General features: G+C 51.5%; 1 protein-coding gene across 3 annotated transcripts in view; it reads left to right on the forward strand.

The window, feature by feature from the left end:
- The first annotated feature begins 3,228 nt into the window (after window positions 1-3,228).
- Window positions 3,229-17,079, forward strand: part of LOC143487531 (RNA-binding protein Musashi homolog 2-like) — a 36,093-nt gene continuing 22,242 nt past the window's right edge. For all 3 annotated transcript variants that reach the window (XR_013124287.1, XM_076986500.1, XM_076986499.1), the window contains exon 1: window positions 3,229-3,365. The gene's annotated coding sequence lies outside the window, so the exon portion shown is untranslated. The remainder of the gene's footprint in view (window positions 3,366-17,079) is intronic.

The raw sequence follows: 17,079 nt of genomic DNA on the forward strand, positions 1-17,079 counted from the left end.
CTGGAGTCTGGAGCCTCCAGGACTGAACCTGGGAGTTTCTGATCTGTGTGGACATGGATCAGTGTGAAGTCCTTGTGAAGAGTGGTGGGGAACTTCTGGAGATGTGACGGCCTGTTCAGGCCCATCACTCCCCCGCAGTAGCAGCAGAGCGCTGGAGATGTGAAGGAATCTGCAGGTTTTCACTATAGCAGGATGTCGGTCCCTGGAGCAGGAGACCAGAGTGGCTCAGCACCCCTGTGCTCAGTGCTGATTGGTGCTCTAGGTCAGGTTATCCTTCCCCTCTGCTCTCCGAATGGTTCTTAAATAGTTCTTACCAAACTGGACCAATCGGGAAAGTGGCCGCTGCCCCAGCACTGATGGGCCTTAGATACGAGTGTGAGGGTGCAAGTTGTTGATTGGCTGCCTGAGGCGTGAAGTCAGTTCCGATTGGTGGCTCTACGCTCGAGGTCGTCCAGTATGGAAATGAGCCCAGCGAGGCGTATGGGGCCGCCCGCCCATCTCTGGCCCCTCGCCCCATAGAGCGCGCTCCGTATTACCCCCCGCAAATGAAGGGGAAAATTTGGGTAATGTTCTATTAGGGGTTTCGCCAATCCATCTGCCTGACCTCTGACCTCTGCTCTGACTAATGACAGCTGGGGAGCGTCTCACGCCTCCACCACAGTGACGGAGGCCTTCGCTTCATCACCTCATCTCTGACACACACACACACACACACACACACACACACACACACACACACACGTTCTCACCAAGCGCTCGCATGCAGAGCAGATGACCCTGAAATGAGCAGGGCTGGATTAATTTTAGGGATAGCACCACCGCCTGGATGTAAATGGATGAGGAGACTGTATGTAAATGGATGGGTGAGGAGGAGAAGGTGGAGAGGGGGTTAGGGGTGTGGCCTCTCGCCAGCTCCACCCCCACAGTCCGGTCACGTTGGACTTCTTTTGGGTTTTTTTTTTTTTTTTTTTGAACTTTTAACAAGCCCAGTGAACTTTTCAGAAATTCTCATGGATCAACGCTCGTCTGTAAGGGAGAAAGAGCGTGCGAGAGAGCGAGTGTGAGCGTCTGTGAATCGCTCATCGTGAAAATATTAACTCCAGACTTATCCACGCTCGCTCTTATCTAAATGAAATTGGAAAACGCAGGACAGCGCGACATAACTTTGAGTATAATTTGCATTTGAGGGGGAGGGGACTCATTATTTAAGGAAGTGTAAGCTTTCCTCCCAACGCCACATCTCATTAAAACTCCTTCCATACTTCCTTTGTTTACCACTCCTAATCGAGCCATTTATCTTTAGTGTGCCGTGCCGCATGCATGTTTGCTGAAATGAATACACATTTGGCCCGGTGCGAGGTATGGGTGTACCAGATGGATAATTGATTTTCGAGTGAATCAGAACTGTTGAGCCATAAATGGGTGCATTAGCATGCATATTAATAACGCAGAGAGGAGGTCCCGACAGGAGCTGGCCGCTCGCAGGAAGTGACGCGCTTCGCCTACCCAGCATGCACCAGGCCAAGGGGGCCATTGGCTCTGGTGGCCTGTTTAGAACACCCTTTCAGCCTTTGCTCCTCAAGCTGTCCAGTTCACTTCCTCTCTCTCTCTCGCTCTCTCTCTCTCTCTCTCTCTCTCTCTCTCTCTCTCTCTCTCTCTCGCTCTCTCTCTGTCCCTCTTTCCCTATATGCCTCCCACTGAGTAGTTTCCCCTGGCCTACTTGAATTAAATTGAACTTTGTCATGGGCAACAAACTGAGGTTTGATATTCATTACCCAGACTAACATGTCGGCTCAGCTCCATGGCGGCAAGATTGGACGAGTCACAGCGAGGCCGAGGGCTGACTCGCCTGCCCTTTACCTTCGCCCGAGCTCCTCCCCGCTGACCTGAGAGCACTCTCCTGCTCTCTAATGCCCACACCGGAGCTTTGATTAGCGGCGGTGCGGCTCCCGAAAGGGCAATCTGTGGAGCGTAAGGCTTCGGCCTGACTGGCGGGTAGCCAGGGAACCCTCCCCCGACCCTGCCGAGGCCAATTAGCATTAGTGGTCATCTGCATAATGGCCCCTCCTCTCCTGTGTCAACCCCGCCCCTCGAGTGGCAGCCCCACCCATCCCCTCAGCCAAAATGTCACTTAACTTAGCCTGAGGGGCGGTGGGGCCTGAGGGACGCTAATTGGCTCGTGGCTCTGAATTTCTCACAACTCTCCAGGCCAGTCACGGCGAGTCTCCTGTGCTTTAAGCGGCTCCGTGAACGATTTATTCACTATTATTTATTATCCCAGACTCCGTTGGAACCCAGGAGTCAGCATGTCTGAGGATATGAACGCCTGCCACTGTGCATATTCACACTGTATTTGAACGTGCAGGGGTTTATCAAGCGTCGCCCGGTTTTTTATGGGCCTGTCTGGCAGGTTTTATTTAGCTCTCTTCCCTCTTGTTCACTCAATGCTTGGCTTATTTGCCCCCCCCCCCCCACCCCCACCCCCCGGACAACACAAATTCAATAAAGCGTGTAAATAAAAAATAACAATAAAATAACAGGCCAAGAATAACTTATTTGCCGGAGTGTCAACAAAAACAGCACAGCATCTCTGGGTGGCACTGGGGAGAGAGAGCAGATGGCAGTGAAATTCCCCCCTGACACATTCTGATTTAAGCTCGCCGCATTCACTTACAACCATACTGCTGTAATATTCATTCTCATTTGGACCTGCTGCACCTCATGATGGTGGAACTTGTCTGAGCCAGATAACCAAGGGCTCTCTCTAACTCTCTCTTTCCCTTTCTCTCTATCTCTCTCCATCTCTCTTGCTTTCTTTCTCAATCTTTCTCTCTTTCTGTCTTTCTTTCTCAATCTCTATCTCCCTCCCTCCTTCTCCATCTGTACATACCCCCAACTCTGTATACCCCCCCAGTCTCCCCCAGCTCAGATTAGCTGTCCTAGAATAGAATGTGATCGATCAGGGACGGCATGTGTGCGTGCGTGTGCATGCATGTGTGTATTTGTCTGTGTGCGTGCGTGCGTGCGTGCGCGCAGCGCGCAGCGTGTGTGTGTGTGTGTGTGTGTGTACATGCGTGTGTGTGTGTGTGTGTGTGTATGTGTGTGTACATGCGTGTGTGTATTCGTGTGTGTGTGTGTGTGTGGTGTGTGTGTACATCCGTGTGTGTATTCGTGCGTGTGTGTATGTGTGTGTGGGTGTGTGTGTGTGTGTGTGTGTGTGTGTGTGTTACATTTCCTCTGGAGAACCATTTTAACCTAAAGCTCTCTTTGCCGTGTCCTGTGTGTGTCAGGTTATCCAAACATAGTGGCGACCTATGGCAGAGGGTACACGGGATTCACCCCCAGCTACACCTACCAGTTCCCCGGTAAGTTACTGAGTGGTCAACACATTACACTAATGTCAGCGGATGCCATTACGTTTGTCTTTCTCTCTCACACCCCCGGAGACACAGTCACATGTTCTCAGTGGTGATACAGGCATGTGGTAGAGTAAAACTGGCCATGTGTAAATATTTGCATGTATTTTATATACCACCCCCCAAGTTACACTGCCCCGTACTGCCCCCGTACTGCCCCGTACTGCCCCGTACTGCCCCCGTACTGCCCCGTACTGCCCCCGTACTGCCCCCGTACTGCCCCGTACTGCCCCGTACTGCCCCGTACTGCCCCCGTACTGCCCCGTACTGCCCCGTACTGCCCCCGTACTGCCCCGTACTGCCCCCGTACTGCCCCCGTACTGCCCCCGTACTGCCCGGTACTGCCCCCGTACTGCCCCGTACTGCCCCCGTACTGCCCCGTACTGCCCCGTACTGCCCCGTACTGCCCCCGTACTGCCCCCGTACTGCCCCGTACTGCCCCGTACTGCCCCCGTACTGCCCCCACTAGCCTGCCTGTTGATTTCTTGTTTTATTTAAGCCTTTTCTACACATGTCCATTTACTGCTCAGGACATCAGTGGCACAGCTGATAAGCTCGAATGGGAAACGTCTGACAGCAGCTCAGATCTCTGTAATGGATTTTCTCGATCATGCGCGTGTACCCGTGTGTGTGTGTGTGTGTGTGTGTGTGTGTGTGTGTGTGTGTGTGTGTGTGTGTGTGTGTGTGTGTGTGTGTGTGTGTGTGTGTGTGTGTGAAGGATGCCTGTGAGGTATCTTGATTGATACTGGTCTTACCTTCCCACGTTCTGCCGTAATGATTTATGGGGGCGACAGGCACTTGGCCGGCATACCAACAGGCTCCTCAGAAGAATGGGAGGAGTCGCCAGTCCTGGCCCCTCCTACCCCGCCCACCCTCACCCACGCCCACTAATATTCACGCAGCTGCTCTGTCTTTCCTGACCACTTCTGTTGGACGTTGGCGTAGAGGAGGTGTGGTGTTGGTGGACAGAAACGCAGCTCCAGTCGTCGTCGCCCCCCCCCCCCCCCCCCCCCCCCCCCCCCCCATGCCTGTCAGCCGCTAGAAATGCCTGTTATGTCTCCATTAGGCTGCATGGCTCTCTCGATCTGGTTGCTTCAGATTAGTTTGGAAACATGACAGTGTCTCTGTGGATATCTCCATTGTTTTTCTTTACACAGTTACATATCTCTCTCTCTCTCTCTCTCTTTCTCTCACAAACACATTTCATAATGGGTCTACTTAATATGTACATGTTTGTATGTATTGAGTGGTGTGATGGCCAGCCTGAGGGGCCGTGTTTAGTTCACTCGGTGTGAGTGGGTTGCCTGAGTGTCCGTGACAGTGGGCCTTTTCTCCGAGGGCTAATCCTCACTGGCTTTGTCCCAATAAGACCCGTCTCGTGTGTGTTTGTGTGTGTGCGCATGTGTGTGTGTGTTGCTGTCTGTGACCTTGCTGTTGAGAGACGAAGGTGAGCGTCGGCTCCAGCTCCGAGGATTAGGGCTAATCTGGCCTGCTGGGGGAGGTTAAAGATTGACTCTGGTCAAAGGAGTGGAGCTCATTTTGTTTCCAGGCTTCTGCTGTAAGCCTAGTCCAACGGGGATAATCGAGAGGCGTGGGCCTGGCCGTGTGTGTGTGTGTGTGTGTGTGTGTGTGTGTGTGTGTGTGGGGCTCCTTCTGTTCCCTGTCAATGAGGGCAAAGCACTCCATTTCACAGACCACCCATATACTTTAACTTCTCAGCTTCCTCAGAATGAAACTGTTAAATGGCTCCTGTGCTGTCTCTGGAAGGTCGTGGGTGCGCGCGTGTGCACATGGAAGTGTGTGTGTGTGTGTGTGTACATGCGCATGTGAGTTCGTGTGTTAGAGATTGTGTACTTTGTAGTAATTGCAATTTGTGCCCTTTCCAATCTTCTAATATAATTTCCGCAGTGACTTTTTTGTGTAGGTTTGAGGAGCGTACAGGATCACTGTGATAATGAAACTACAGGATCCACAATCCCCTACATGAGAAAGACACACAGCGCACACACACCTCCCCATTTCCATACAAATGACTAATCCTGATCGCACTGTTTTACCGTGGTGGTGAGGGGCCACACACTTCTGCTCTGGACCTGTTCCCTAATCCCTAATGACGGGGTGAGAGCTGTGTGTCCAACACCTGCTCCTGCATGGTGAAGCTAGCTGCCTGATCCCTCTGGCCCGGGTGGTGGGGCCGCCCTGCTCACACTGCGTCATCTTTATTAGATGAGGTCTGACGCTCTCTCACCACTAAATCTCCACACCTCTCTCTCTCCCTGCCCCTCACTGCTGCCCTTCTGTCTCACTGCTGTCCCCCTGTCTCACCTTTCTCCCCCGTCTCGCTATTCTCCTTCTGTCTCACCTCTCTCCTCCGTATCACCTCTCTCCCTCTGTTTCGCTGCTCTCCTCATCTCTCTCTCCCTCTGTCTCACCTCCCCCCCTGGGGTCTCGCTGCTCTCCCCCGTCTCACCTCTCTCCCTCTGTCTCACCTCTCTTCCTCTGTCTCACCTCTCTCCCCGTCTCACCTCTCTCCCTCTGTTTCACCTCTCTCCCTCTGTCTCACCTCTCTCCCTCTGTCTCACCTCTCTCCCCCTGTCTCACCTCTCTCCCCGTCTCACCTCTCTCCCCGTCTCACCTCTCTCCCTCTGTCTCACCTCTCTCCCTCTGTCTCACCTCTCTCCCTCTGTTTCACCTCTCTCCCTCTGTCTCACCTCTCTCCCCGTCTCACCTCTCTTCCTCTGTCTCACCTCTCTCCCCATCTCACCTCTCTCCCCGTCTCACCTCTCTCCCTCTGTCTCACCTCTCTCCCTCTGTCTCACCTCTCTCCCTCTGTTTCACCTCTCTCCCTCTGTCTCACCTCTCTCCCCATCTCACCTCTCTTCCTCTGTCTCACCTCTCTCCCCATCTCACCTCTCTCCCCGTCTCACCTCTCTCCCTCTGTCTCACCTCTCTCCCCCTGTCTCACCTCTCTCCCCATCTCACCTCTCTCCCCGTCTCACCTCTCTCCCTCTGTCTCACCTCTCTCCCTCTGTCTCACCTCTCTCCCTCTGTTTCACCTCTCTCCCTCTGTCTCACCTCTCCCCGTCTCACCTCTCTTCCTCTGTCTCACCTCTCTCCCCGTCTCACCTCTCTCCCTCCGTCTCACCTCTCCCTCCGTCTCACCTCTCCCCCCGTCTCACCTCTCTCCCTCTGTCTCACCTCTCTCCCTCTGTCTCACCTCTCTCCCTCTGTTTCACCTCTCTCCCTCTCTCACCTCTCTCCCCGTCTCACCTCTCTTCCTCTGTCTCACCTCTCTCCCCGTCTCACCTCTCTCCCTCCGTCTCACCTCTCTCCCCCCGTCTCACCTCTCTCCCTCTGTCTCACTGACCTTATGTCTCACTTCTCTCCCTCCGTCTCACCTCTCTCCCTCTGTCTCACCTCTCTCCCTCTGTCTCACCTCTCTCCCTCTGTCTCACCTCTCTCCCCGTCTCACCTCTCTCCCTCTGTCTCACCTCTCTCCCTCTCTCTCACCTCTCTCCCCCCCGTCTCACCTCTCTCCCTCTGTCTCACCTCTCTTCCTCTGTCTCACCTCTCTCCCCGTCTCACCTCTCTCCCTCCGTCTCACCTCTCCCCCCATCTCACCTCTCTCCCTCTGTCTCACCTCTCTCCCTCTGTCTCACCTCTCTCCCTCTGTTTCACCTCTCTCCCTCTGTTTCACCTCTCTCCCTCTGTCTCACCTCTCTCCCCGTCTCACCTCTCTTCCTCTGTCTCACCTCTCTCCCCGTCTCACCTCTCTCCCTCCGTCTCACCTCTCTCCCCCCGTCTCACCTCTCTCCCTCTGTCTCACTGACCTTATGTCTCACTTCTCTCCCTCCGTCTCACCTCTCTCTCCCCGTCTCACCTCTCTCCCTCTGTCTCACCTCTCTCCCTCTGTCTCACCTCTCTCCCTCTGTCTCACCTCTCTCCCCGTCTCACCTCTCTCCCTCTGTCTCACCTCTCTCCCTCTGTCTCACCTCTCTCCCCCCGTCTCACCTCTCTCCCTCTGTCTCACCTCTCTCCCTCTGTCTCACCTCTCTCCCTGTCTCACCTCTCTCCCTCCGTCTCACCTCTCCCCCCGTCTCACCTCTCTCCCTCTGTCTCACCTCTCTCCCTCTGTCTCACCTCTCTCCCTCTGTTTCACCTCTCTCCCTCTGTCTCACCTCTCTCCCCGTCTCACCTCTCTTCCTCTGTCTCACCTCTCTCCCCGTCTCACCTCTCTCCCTCCGTCTCACCTCTCTCCCTCTGTCTCACTGACCTTATGTCTCACTTCTCTCCCTCCGTCTCACCTCTCTCCCCGTCTCACCTCTCTCCCTCTGTCTCACCTCTCTCCCTCTGTCTCACTGACCTTATGTCTCACTTCTCTTTCCGTTTTCCTGCTTTTTTCCATCGCTCTCCTCTCTACGTTCTCTCTCCCTCACTCACTTCTGTCTACATATACTTTTTTACCCCTCTCTCTCTTTCTCTCTCTCTCTCTCTCTCTCTCTTTCTCTCTCTCTCTCCTTCCCTGTGTCATCCGGTGCTGACAGTAAACAGGGTGAGGAGCAGTACTCAGGTTAAAGGTGAGGTGTGTGAAGACGTGCTTTGCTCTGTGAGACTCATTTTACTGTGACACAGAGGTCATAACCATGATTACACACACACACACACACACACACACACACACACACACACACACACACAATGCCTTACTGGGCTGCTTCAGTGTCTCCTCCATCACAGGAGCTAGGAGCATACGTTTGGAGCCGGTCTTATTTGGCCGGTGTGGAGAGCTGTGCTGTCATTATGGAAATGGGCCATCTGGAGGACGCCCCAGCACCGGGCCCTGGCGCCTCGTCCCGCAAACGCACTGCCACGGTCTCCCGCAGCCTGCCCGCGTGGCCCCTCCCCCACCCGCGTGGCCCCTCCCCCACCCGCGTGGCCCCTCCCCCACCCGCGTGGCCCCTCTGATGTGTGCGCACACATTGTGCCCTCAGACACACATGTGCTGAACACCCTCAAGGTCACTCACCGAAAACATTGTGATTGGGTGTATAAAAATACTCCATGCACATGCATGAAAGACACACACGCACACAACCACACACACACACACACAAATGGCAGTATGTATGGACCAGGCCATGCGTGCTGTGCCCCGTGGACGTGTTCCTGAGTCTGTGATTGTTGCAGTGCTGGTTTATGTTCTGGGCCGCTGCAAACAGCTTCCCTGCGGTGAGCACTTTCCCTTTCGTCCCGCCATCTCTCCTCACCACTCCATCTTTACATCTCTCCTCATCTTTCTCCAGCTCTCCCCATCTCTCCATCATTCTCCTTGTCCCTCCATCTCTCTTCATCCTCACAACTATCACACATTTGGCTGTGAGCTTCTTACAGGTTTTATGAGTATCCAGGCCCCTGCAGTGGTATGTGTGTGTGTGTGTGTGTGTGTGTGTGTGTGATCCACCCTGTGTGCAGGCTTGTAGAAGCTTGCCTTGTTAGGCCTATCTTGCATCCCCCACAGATTAGCTCTTGGTAGGGACTCTCTGGGACAGCAGGAAGGTGTGAAGGAAAAGGAGCAAGAGGATGCAGAGGTGTGTGTGTGTGTGTGTGTGTGTGTGTGTGTGTGTGTGTGTGTGTGTGTGTGAGTGTGTGGTTGGGGGGGGGTGGGGGGGGGGGGCGAGGACGAGACATAGACTGAAGTATGTGGAGGTACTGATAACCGACACGGCGTGTGAATAAAGATTTAAGACCCTCCTGAACATCTTGAGTATGTTCCTGCAGTAGTTTTATTAAACGTGGGGGGCGAGCGGCCTTGGGGAGATGCTGCATGTGCTTTCGCAGCAGGAGCAGCGGCCTGGAGAACAGAAACCCCAGCATAGCACGGAGCTCCTACAGCGCTCCGCTCACAGCTCCTACACGCTCCCCTCACAGCTTAAACACATCCGTCATCCACCACACCCATAAAAACACATCTTTGTCTACCAGAATTACAATTATATATTTAGAGGTTATTTTAATGTAAAATCCCTAAATTCTCCAAAAGAGGCAGAGATACAACTCTGCTCCTTCACCTTCGCACAGATCTATGAATATGCAAATAAGCCCCGCCTCTTTTTCCTGTATTTTATGTGTCGCTCCGTACGACAACAGAAATGTAACGCTAACAGGTGACACGCCTTCATCTTGACAATTACAAAATATAATATGTTGCTAATGACTATCTTAGTCCCAGTCACCAGCTCTGACAAGTTATGTGCTGTTAGGAAGAAACGTTTCGAATACCAGAGACGGTCTCTGGAGTCTAGTATCGTTTTACTAACCATACCATATATTTTATTAATGTACCTCCATACCATATTTACATTTACATTTTATGGCATTTGGCAGACGCCCTTATCCAGAGCGACTTACATTTTTATCTCTTTTTTATACAAGTGAGCAATTGAGGGTTAAGGGTCTTGCTCAGGGGCACCTCAGTCATGGCCTCAGGTCTGGGAATCGAACCCACGACCCTTTGTTCCATATGTTCTTTAACACCATGCCAGCAGCTTTTGACCACGGTCTGCAAACTTTTGTTAATTGAGTCACGTGAAGGTTTCATGTGATTCAGACTTTTGAGGAACTTTTGCTGTACCTCTCAATAACCCCAAACTGAATAAACTGGCTTTAACGTGGATTGTCGTGTCACTTGGCAGGCCAGTGCTGTAGGACGTTCTTCAGCACAATGGAAATGTAACATGTGAAACGCAAGAAAAACCAACCAGACCAGTTGACCACTATGTTGGCTCACTGTGTCCCCAGCAGATGTGGGCGGAGCATACAGGCTTGAGGACACGTTTATGGGCAAAATAAAAACTCCCATCTCAACACCGTCCTGTATAAAAGGCCTGCTGCTTTCACTGGAGGTTTTTTGGAACCTCGACTGGTAAGGATTCACATTTTATCCTTTTTGCAACTTTGCAAGCAAAACCTGTCATCGACTTCATTTTGAAGGCAGCGATGGCTTCACCTGGATCCTGACTCCATTTCACCGTAGCATTATGCTAATGATGTGGAAAGCCCCTCCCCAAGCTGCTGGGATTGGTTCTTTGGGTTTGTGACATGAAATCCTGGTTGTCTGAATTTCTTGTTTTGTTCACTCATGGTTTGTCTTCTAGCATATACAGAGTAACTACACAGACATGGTAACAAGGATAATAACTTGATTTTTATGGTAGCCGTCTTTAGACTTTGCTACTGCCTAGTAATGCAAGGAGACAAGTCCACTCAGAACACCCTTTATTCCCTCTCTCCCTGTACTTAGCTAACTCCTCAGATCACACACTCACACACCCTCTCTTCTCCTGCGCCCCCTCTCCCCCTCCCCATTTCTCTCTCTTCTCTCTCCCTCCCTTTCTCTCTGACTCTGTTCCGAGTATGTGAGCACATGTGTATTTCTTTCGCTGTGTTATGAGAGCACTTTCTCCTTGTATTGAATGGCTATAAAGATGTAATTGTGGGCCATAAAACAAGCTTTAACAGCAGCAGGAGACACACACACACACACACACACACACACACACACATCGCCTTGACCCGTTGTACATGCAGTACAGCACTGGATGGGGTTGATTCTCATCTCATTCTCGAGTATACTAACCAAACTCTCACTTACATCTTTTCTCTGTTCTCATGTCATGGTGCTCATTTCTAGGTGTGTGTGTGTGTGTGTGTGTGTGTGTGTGTGTGTGTGTGTGTGTGTGTGTGTGTGTGTGTGGGTGTGTGTGTGTGTGTGTCTGTACACCTGTGTTTGTGTTTTCTTTTTTAATTTATAAATCCACAGGCATTTATCAGCTGTTTGGAGGAGGCTGTTAAAATGAATGTCAAACTAGGAGTTGTTTCTTGGCTGCAAACGAGTGACCCAGCTAATTAGTAGTGGCATTTCAGGCTAACGAGATAGGCATGGTGAGAAGCCTGTGGAGCCTCTTCCAGCGCCCTGATTGGCTGCTCTTGATGACTCTTTGACAACTGGCACCCCACCCCAAGGATACTGGCTAACCAGTGGACCTGCTCTGTATTGACACTGGAAAATGTTTGATAAATAATACTATTATTATGATTGCTATGGTAATACCTTACATTTTGTTTGTGAGTAAAATGTTACCTTTCACTGCCCATCATGAGAAAACCAGCTAAATCTGTTAGCACCAGCTAAAGTGTTAGTTTCTCACTGGCAGGCAGATCACTTGCTCAGGGGCCCATAAATGACTTGCGCAGCTCAATTCTAATAATCTGTGTTTTTGAGGAACAGTTGCCCCAGCTGACAGCCTGAGCCAGAAGAGCGAGAGAGAAAATAAAGAGAAAGTGAGCGAGGGAGAGAACGCAGAGAAAACCAGGGAAGCTATAACCTTGATGGCCATTAGCCGCAGGTCGGACTCGCTGTTGCACGGCTGCTGGCTGGTGCCGGTGCGAGGTGTGATTTATCTTTAGAGGACATCATTGTGCTTTCTCCACACAGCCAGACCCGTGTGCTGCGCGAGGAGCTGCAAAGTTTTTATGTTTTATGATACGTGCGAATATGGCTCCCGGAGAGGTTGCGAGCGCCCCGGCGGGGGCAGGGTGGGGCCGGGGGTGGAGGTGTGTGGAGAAGGGGGTGGTCACCTCCATAAAGCACGGCCAGCAGAACGGTAATGAGCAGCCGTCTCTGGCCGGGGCCATACATCAGAGCAGCCCAGTAGCCTTATAACGTGCGGCGGGGCGTCAGGAGGAGGGAGGAGGTAGTGACGCGTGTAAGTGTGTGGTAATGCGCTTCAGTCTTGCCTCATTGGCTGTGGGAGGGTTTTTTGGGGGGTGAGGGGGGGGTTGGGCACCTCACAACATCATACTGGGCAAGGGAGACAGTTATGTTCTCCACCTGCGGAATGACGAGCGGTCACGGACATGATGGAATGATGAGTAGTGTTGGAGATGATGGAATGATGAGTAGTGTTGGAGATGATGGAATGATGAGTAGTCATGGAGATGATGGAATGATGAGTAGTGTTGGAGATGATGGAATGATGAGTAGTGTTGGAGATGATGGAATGATGAGTCGTCACGGAGATGATGGAATGATGAGTAGTGTTGGAGATGATGGAATGATGAGTAGTCATGGAGATGATGGAATGATGAGTAGTGTTGGAGATGATGGAATGATGAGTAGTGTTGGAGATGATGGAATGATGAGTAGTCATGGAGATGATGGAATGATGAGTAGTGTTGAAGATGATGGAATGATGAGTAGTGTTGGAGATGATGGAATGATGAGTCGTCACGGAGATGATGGAATGATGAGTAGTGTTGGAGATGATGGAATGATGAGTAGTCATGGAGATGGTGGAATGATGAGTAGTCATGGAGATGATGGAATGATGAGTAGATGACGGAGATGACAGAGAGGCAAGAATACAAGTGCCACTGCCTGGATAGCAGGATGTGCACTTAGAAATCTGCAATTTCCTAGAATGTTGTGCTTTAAATTTTGGGCAAAAGAAGAGTTGTAAATAAAGAGATTTTCTTGGCGCCTGTCTTTGTGCCTCTGTTCTGGTCTACCGCTTCGTGGTTGTGTCTAATGGCAGATGCATTCGTGCGCTAACCAGTGCTAAGTCTGCCTGTAGGGCCGCTCTTATCTGCGTTTCAAAATGACTTTCTTGCCTGAATCAAAACTCAGGTTCTGGTGGGATTGGATCAGTGTACCAGGGGAGTTCATCTTGACTCAGACTGTTCACCTGTGAAACACACACACACACACCCAGGATCCTGGCAAGCCCAACAATTTTTCAGCCTAGTTCTTGCTTTTACGTGTTCTTGTTTGGTTGGCATTTTGTGTACATATGGTGAGGTGTGTGTGTGTGTGTGTGTGTGTGTGTGTGTGTGTGTGTGTGTGTGTGTGTGTGTGTGTGTGTGTGTGTGTGTGTGTGTGAGAAGATGAGTTCTCCCCACACTGTCTGGGAGCCCCCTGGGTTTAGGGGTGGCCTGCTCTGATTCAGGGCTTTGACGGCACTCCACGGAGCCTTTCTGGAAATAACAAAAGCCGCCAGCTCACGCTCAAACAGCCCAACAATGTCTCACTTGTCGATCCACAGATGAAAAGATAGAAATGGCCACCTCCTCACCTCACACACTTCTTATTTCCTGGGATTTTATTTTATGTTTTTTTTTTCTTTCCATTTTACCACTTTTTTCTTTCCTTTCCCATTTTTATACTCAGCAGTGGGCTGGGTGCCTATTGAAGCAGTGGGTGCCTATTGAAGCAGGGCCCATGTGTCTGTTTGTCCTATGGGCCCCGCTGCTGGTGGTGGGTGTCTGGGTTAAAGGGGAGGGATATCGTGTGGCGGAGGCTAGGGGAATAGATGTTGTGTGGATTGCTATCATGGTGTCCTGGGTGACCTATCAGAATGTTCTGGGTTGGAGGAAGACTTCATGAATCTGAATATTCATGATATTCTGAATAGGACACCTAGGATGGCATTAAAAGTGCCCTCTGTACATAGTGAACGTTGGAGCCCTTCTCCTGGTCTGCGTGTCAGGTCGGGGTGCACAGGTGCTCACCCGCTAGGCCCACGCAGGTGGGTAAACGCTAAACGCAAAAGCCCCAGCGCATCGTCCCACTCGCTCTACTTCTCTTCCTCACCCTCCTCTTCCTCCTCCAAGACTCCCCTCCCCGGTTCACTCCGGGACGCTCCGTCTCGAGGGGGCCCGGCTGTAGGTCAGGAACAGATGTGTCCTCTCGCACTCCCGGGAGTCCTGCCGTCTGTCCGAGCGTGTTGCCTTGGGCCTGTGAGGGACGGTGGCACTCAGGAAAAACAGCAGCAGGGCGACAGAGACAAAACTAAAGTTAAATATTGGCTTTATCGCGGCAGCAATGAAAGGGCCATGAAATAGATTTAATGCCGCGGTGCCTCTCTTGGGCGGCTTCTCTCCACGAAGACGCAAGACAATGAACCGCCAAGATCCATTAATTAACCCACCTAATCCGGCACGGTTAATCTCTCGCTGGAACTTTTGCGCTCGCCAAGTTTGAGAGCGGGGTGAGGGGGCGGGGCAAGACCGTACCCACGGCGAGGGGAAGACACTGTTATCCAGAGTGAGATGGGATTTTTAAAAAAAGTGCTGTGACTCTTGGCTCCAGAGAAGAGAATTTCTGCTCAGTAACAGTCAAAGGACAGGAGAGGAAGAGGAGGAGGAGGAAGGAGACCTGGAGTCATGGTTTTGCCCAATCTGTGCTGGAATGAGACCTGTGGTGTACACTGAACTCTCTACTTCGTCTCCTTGACTACAGGTTTGAAAATTCCAGCTGAAGTCATTTTTAATGAGTTGTTCCCCGAGAGGCGACATGGTTGTGTCCGTATCGCGAAGTAAGACGTGACTACAAACCTTCTCAGATTACTGTTCAAACAGATGCTTTGGTGTTTACTTGGGCTGAATTTTAGATCAATTTTTGAAAATGGATATTTTGAGATGATTCCAGGTCAGTAGCTCTCTCTCTCTCTCTCTCTCTCTCTCTCTCTCTCTCTCTCTCTCTCTCTCTCTCTCTCTCTCTCTCTCTCTCTCTCTTTCTTTTATTCCTTATCCCTCCCCCTTTTCTCTCTCCTTTGCCTCTTTCGTTAGCTCTAGTTTTTAATGCTGTGGTCTGTCTGTGTAACCTAACACCAGTACCACACAGCTTGTTCCCCATGAAAAAATGTAAACCAGTCCAGACGTCCTGAAAAACATGTGGCCGACGTCCCCTAATCACTGGCCGTTTTAAACCAGGATGATTTGTTGATGGGCTGAAGATGGGGGAAATGGTGGAAGCTGATGGTGCTGTCTGGGTGGAGCTTTGTCTGATTACATTGCCCCTCTCTGCGGGCTCCATGTTAATGCAAATAGTCTGATGAGATCCCGTCAGACACCATCATATACACCCTCGTTGGGGTCCCAGCCTGTAATTATATCTATTAGAATGTAATGCGATGCATGTTGGAGCCTCAGTTGTGTGCTGGCCATGTCAGACCACTGTACTGACACAGTCTGATCACGTCCTTCAAACTGTGTGACCTCAGTGTTTGTAGTCAAATGAGAAGGTCGTTTGCTAACTGCTGTAAAGTGCGTGCGGACCATAGAAGCGTGGCCTCTGGGTCGAGTGTTGAGGGCGGGGCTTCCTTCCCCACTGTGATGCTCGCCGGAAACAGCCGATCGTATTTACAGGCTCTACAGAACTGAGGCCTTCGTCATTTCTTTATTTATTTATGGCCTGCAAAGTGGAATGGCATAATAACCACACACAGTAACAGGCAATTAAAATCACTCTGCCCCTTGTCCAGCCCTGAGTGGGGGGGGGGGGGGGGGGGGGGTGGTTCCGCTGCGTAGCCCCAGCCAAACTCACCCACACCTGGCCACGGGCCTTAACCCCTCCCTTCCTCCACTCCCACGCTGCCTGAATAATAACCATGCGATGTCGCTGATCCACTGGGCAGTGAGCAAGGCTGTGTGTGTGTGTGTGTGTGTGTGTGTGTGTGTGTGTGTGTGTGTGTGTGTGTGTGTGTGTGTGTGTGAACGGGAGATCGTGGGGCATATGCCTTCTCTGAAACCGTTTGTGGAGTCCAGCCTGAGATTTGTCCTAAGCTGTAATTTGGGGCCGTTTAGCAAGCTGGCACAGAGCCAGCACAGGGTGAGCGGCCGCCCCCCCACGCCTGCGAGGGGAATTCTGGGTAGGTTCATGTGAGTGGCCCCTCCAGCTCCACGCTCGACCTCTTCACACCCTCAGCTCAACACTCCTGTAATTTCTGCTGAAGGGAAATGTTCCATTGCCTGGTGTGTGTGTGTGTGTGTGTGTGTGTGTGTGTGTGTGTGTGTGTGTGTGTGTGTGTGTGTGTGTGTGTGTGTTTGGGCACTTGTACAAAAGACACAGGAAATCAGAACGTTTTTGAAGGGGACAAAGGCGTCTTCAACACCTCCATGGACCCCATGGCCCTGCACTGAATGAAACTATAGTACTGAAAAGAAGTCATGTGGTGCAGTATTAGAACAGGGAGGGAGAGAGAGAGAGGGTGGTGAGAGACAGACGGGGGGAGAGAGAGACAGACGGAGAGAGAGAGACAGAAAGATGGAGAGAGAGATAGACGGACAGAAAGGGGGCGAGAGACAGACAGACAGAAAGGGTGAGAGAGAGATGGAGAGAAAGAGAGAGAGAGAGAGAAAGAAAGGATGAGAGAGAGAGAGAGAGAGAGAGAGAGAGACAGAAAGGGTGAGAGAGAGAGAGACAGAAAGGGTGAGAGAGAGAGAGAGACAGAAAGGGTGAGGGTGTCTAAGCGCTGCCACTGACTCGGTAGAGGACAGACAAACGTAGTGGGATCGAAGTCTCTCCTCTAATTTCTGCCTCTCCTAATTATTTCATTTGAGTAAATGATTGTGCTGGCCCTCCTGTTGGTTTATTGGCCCTGACCTCACAGCTGTGTGTGTGTGTGTGTGTGTGTGTGTGTGTGTGTGTGTGTGTGTGTGTGTGTGTGTGTGTGTGTGTGTGTGTGTGTGTGTGTGTGTGTGTGTGTGTGTGTGTGTGTGTGTGTGTGTGTGTGTAGTGTGTGTGTGTAAGAAAGAGAGAGAGACAGATAGGGCCCTCCTGTCAGGTTATTGACCCTGACCTCACAGCAGAGATGTGTGTGTGTGA

This window comes from Brachyhypopomus gauderio, unplaced genomic scaffold (assembly GCF_052324685.1).
Source record: "Brachyhypopomus gauderio isolate BG-103 unplaced genomic scaffold, BGAUD_0.2 sc47, whole genome shotgun sequence".
In the NCBI taxonomy this organism is placed as follows: Eukaryota; Metazoa; Chordata; class Actinopteri; order Gymnotiformes; family Hypopomidae; genus Brachyhypopomus; species Brachyhypopomus gauderio.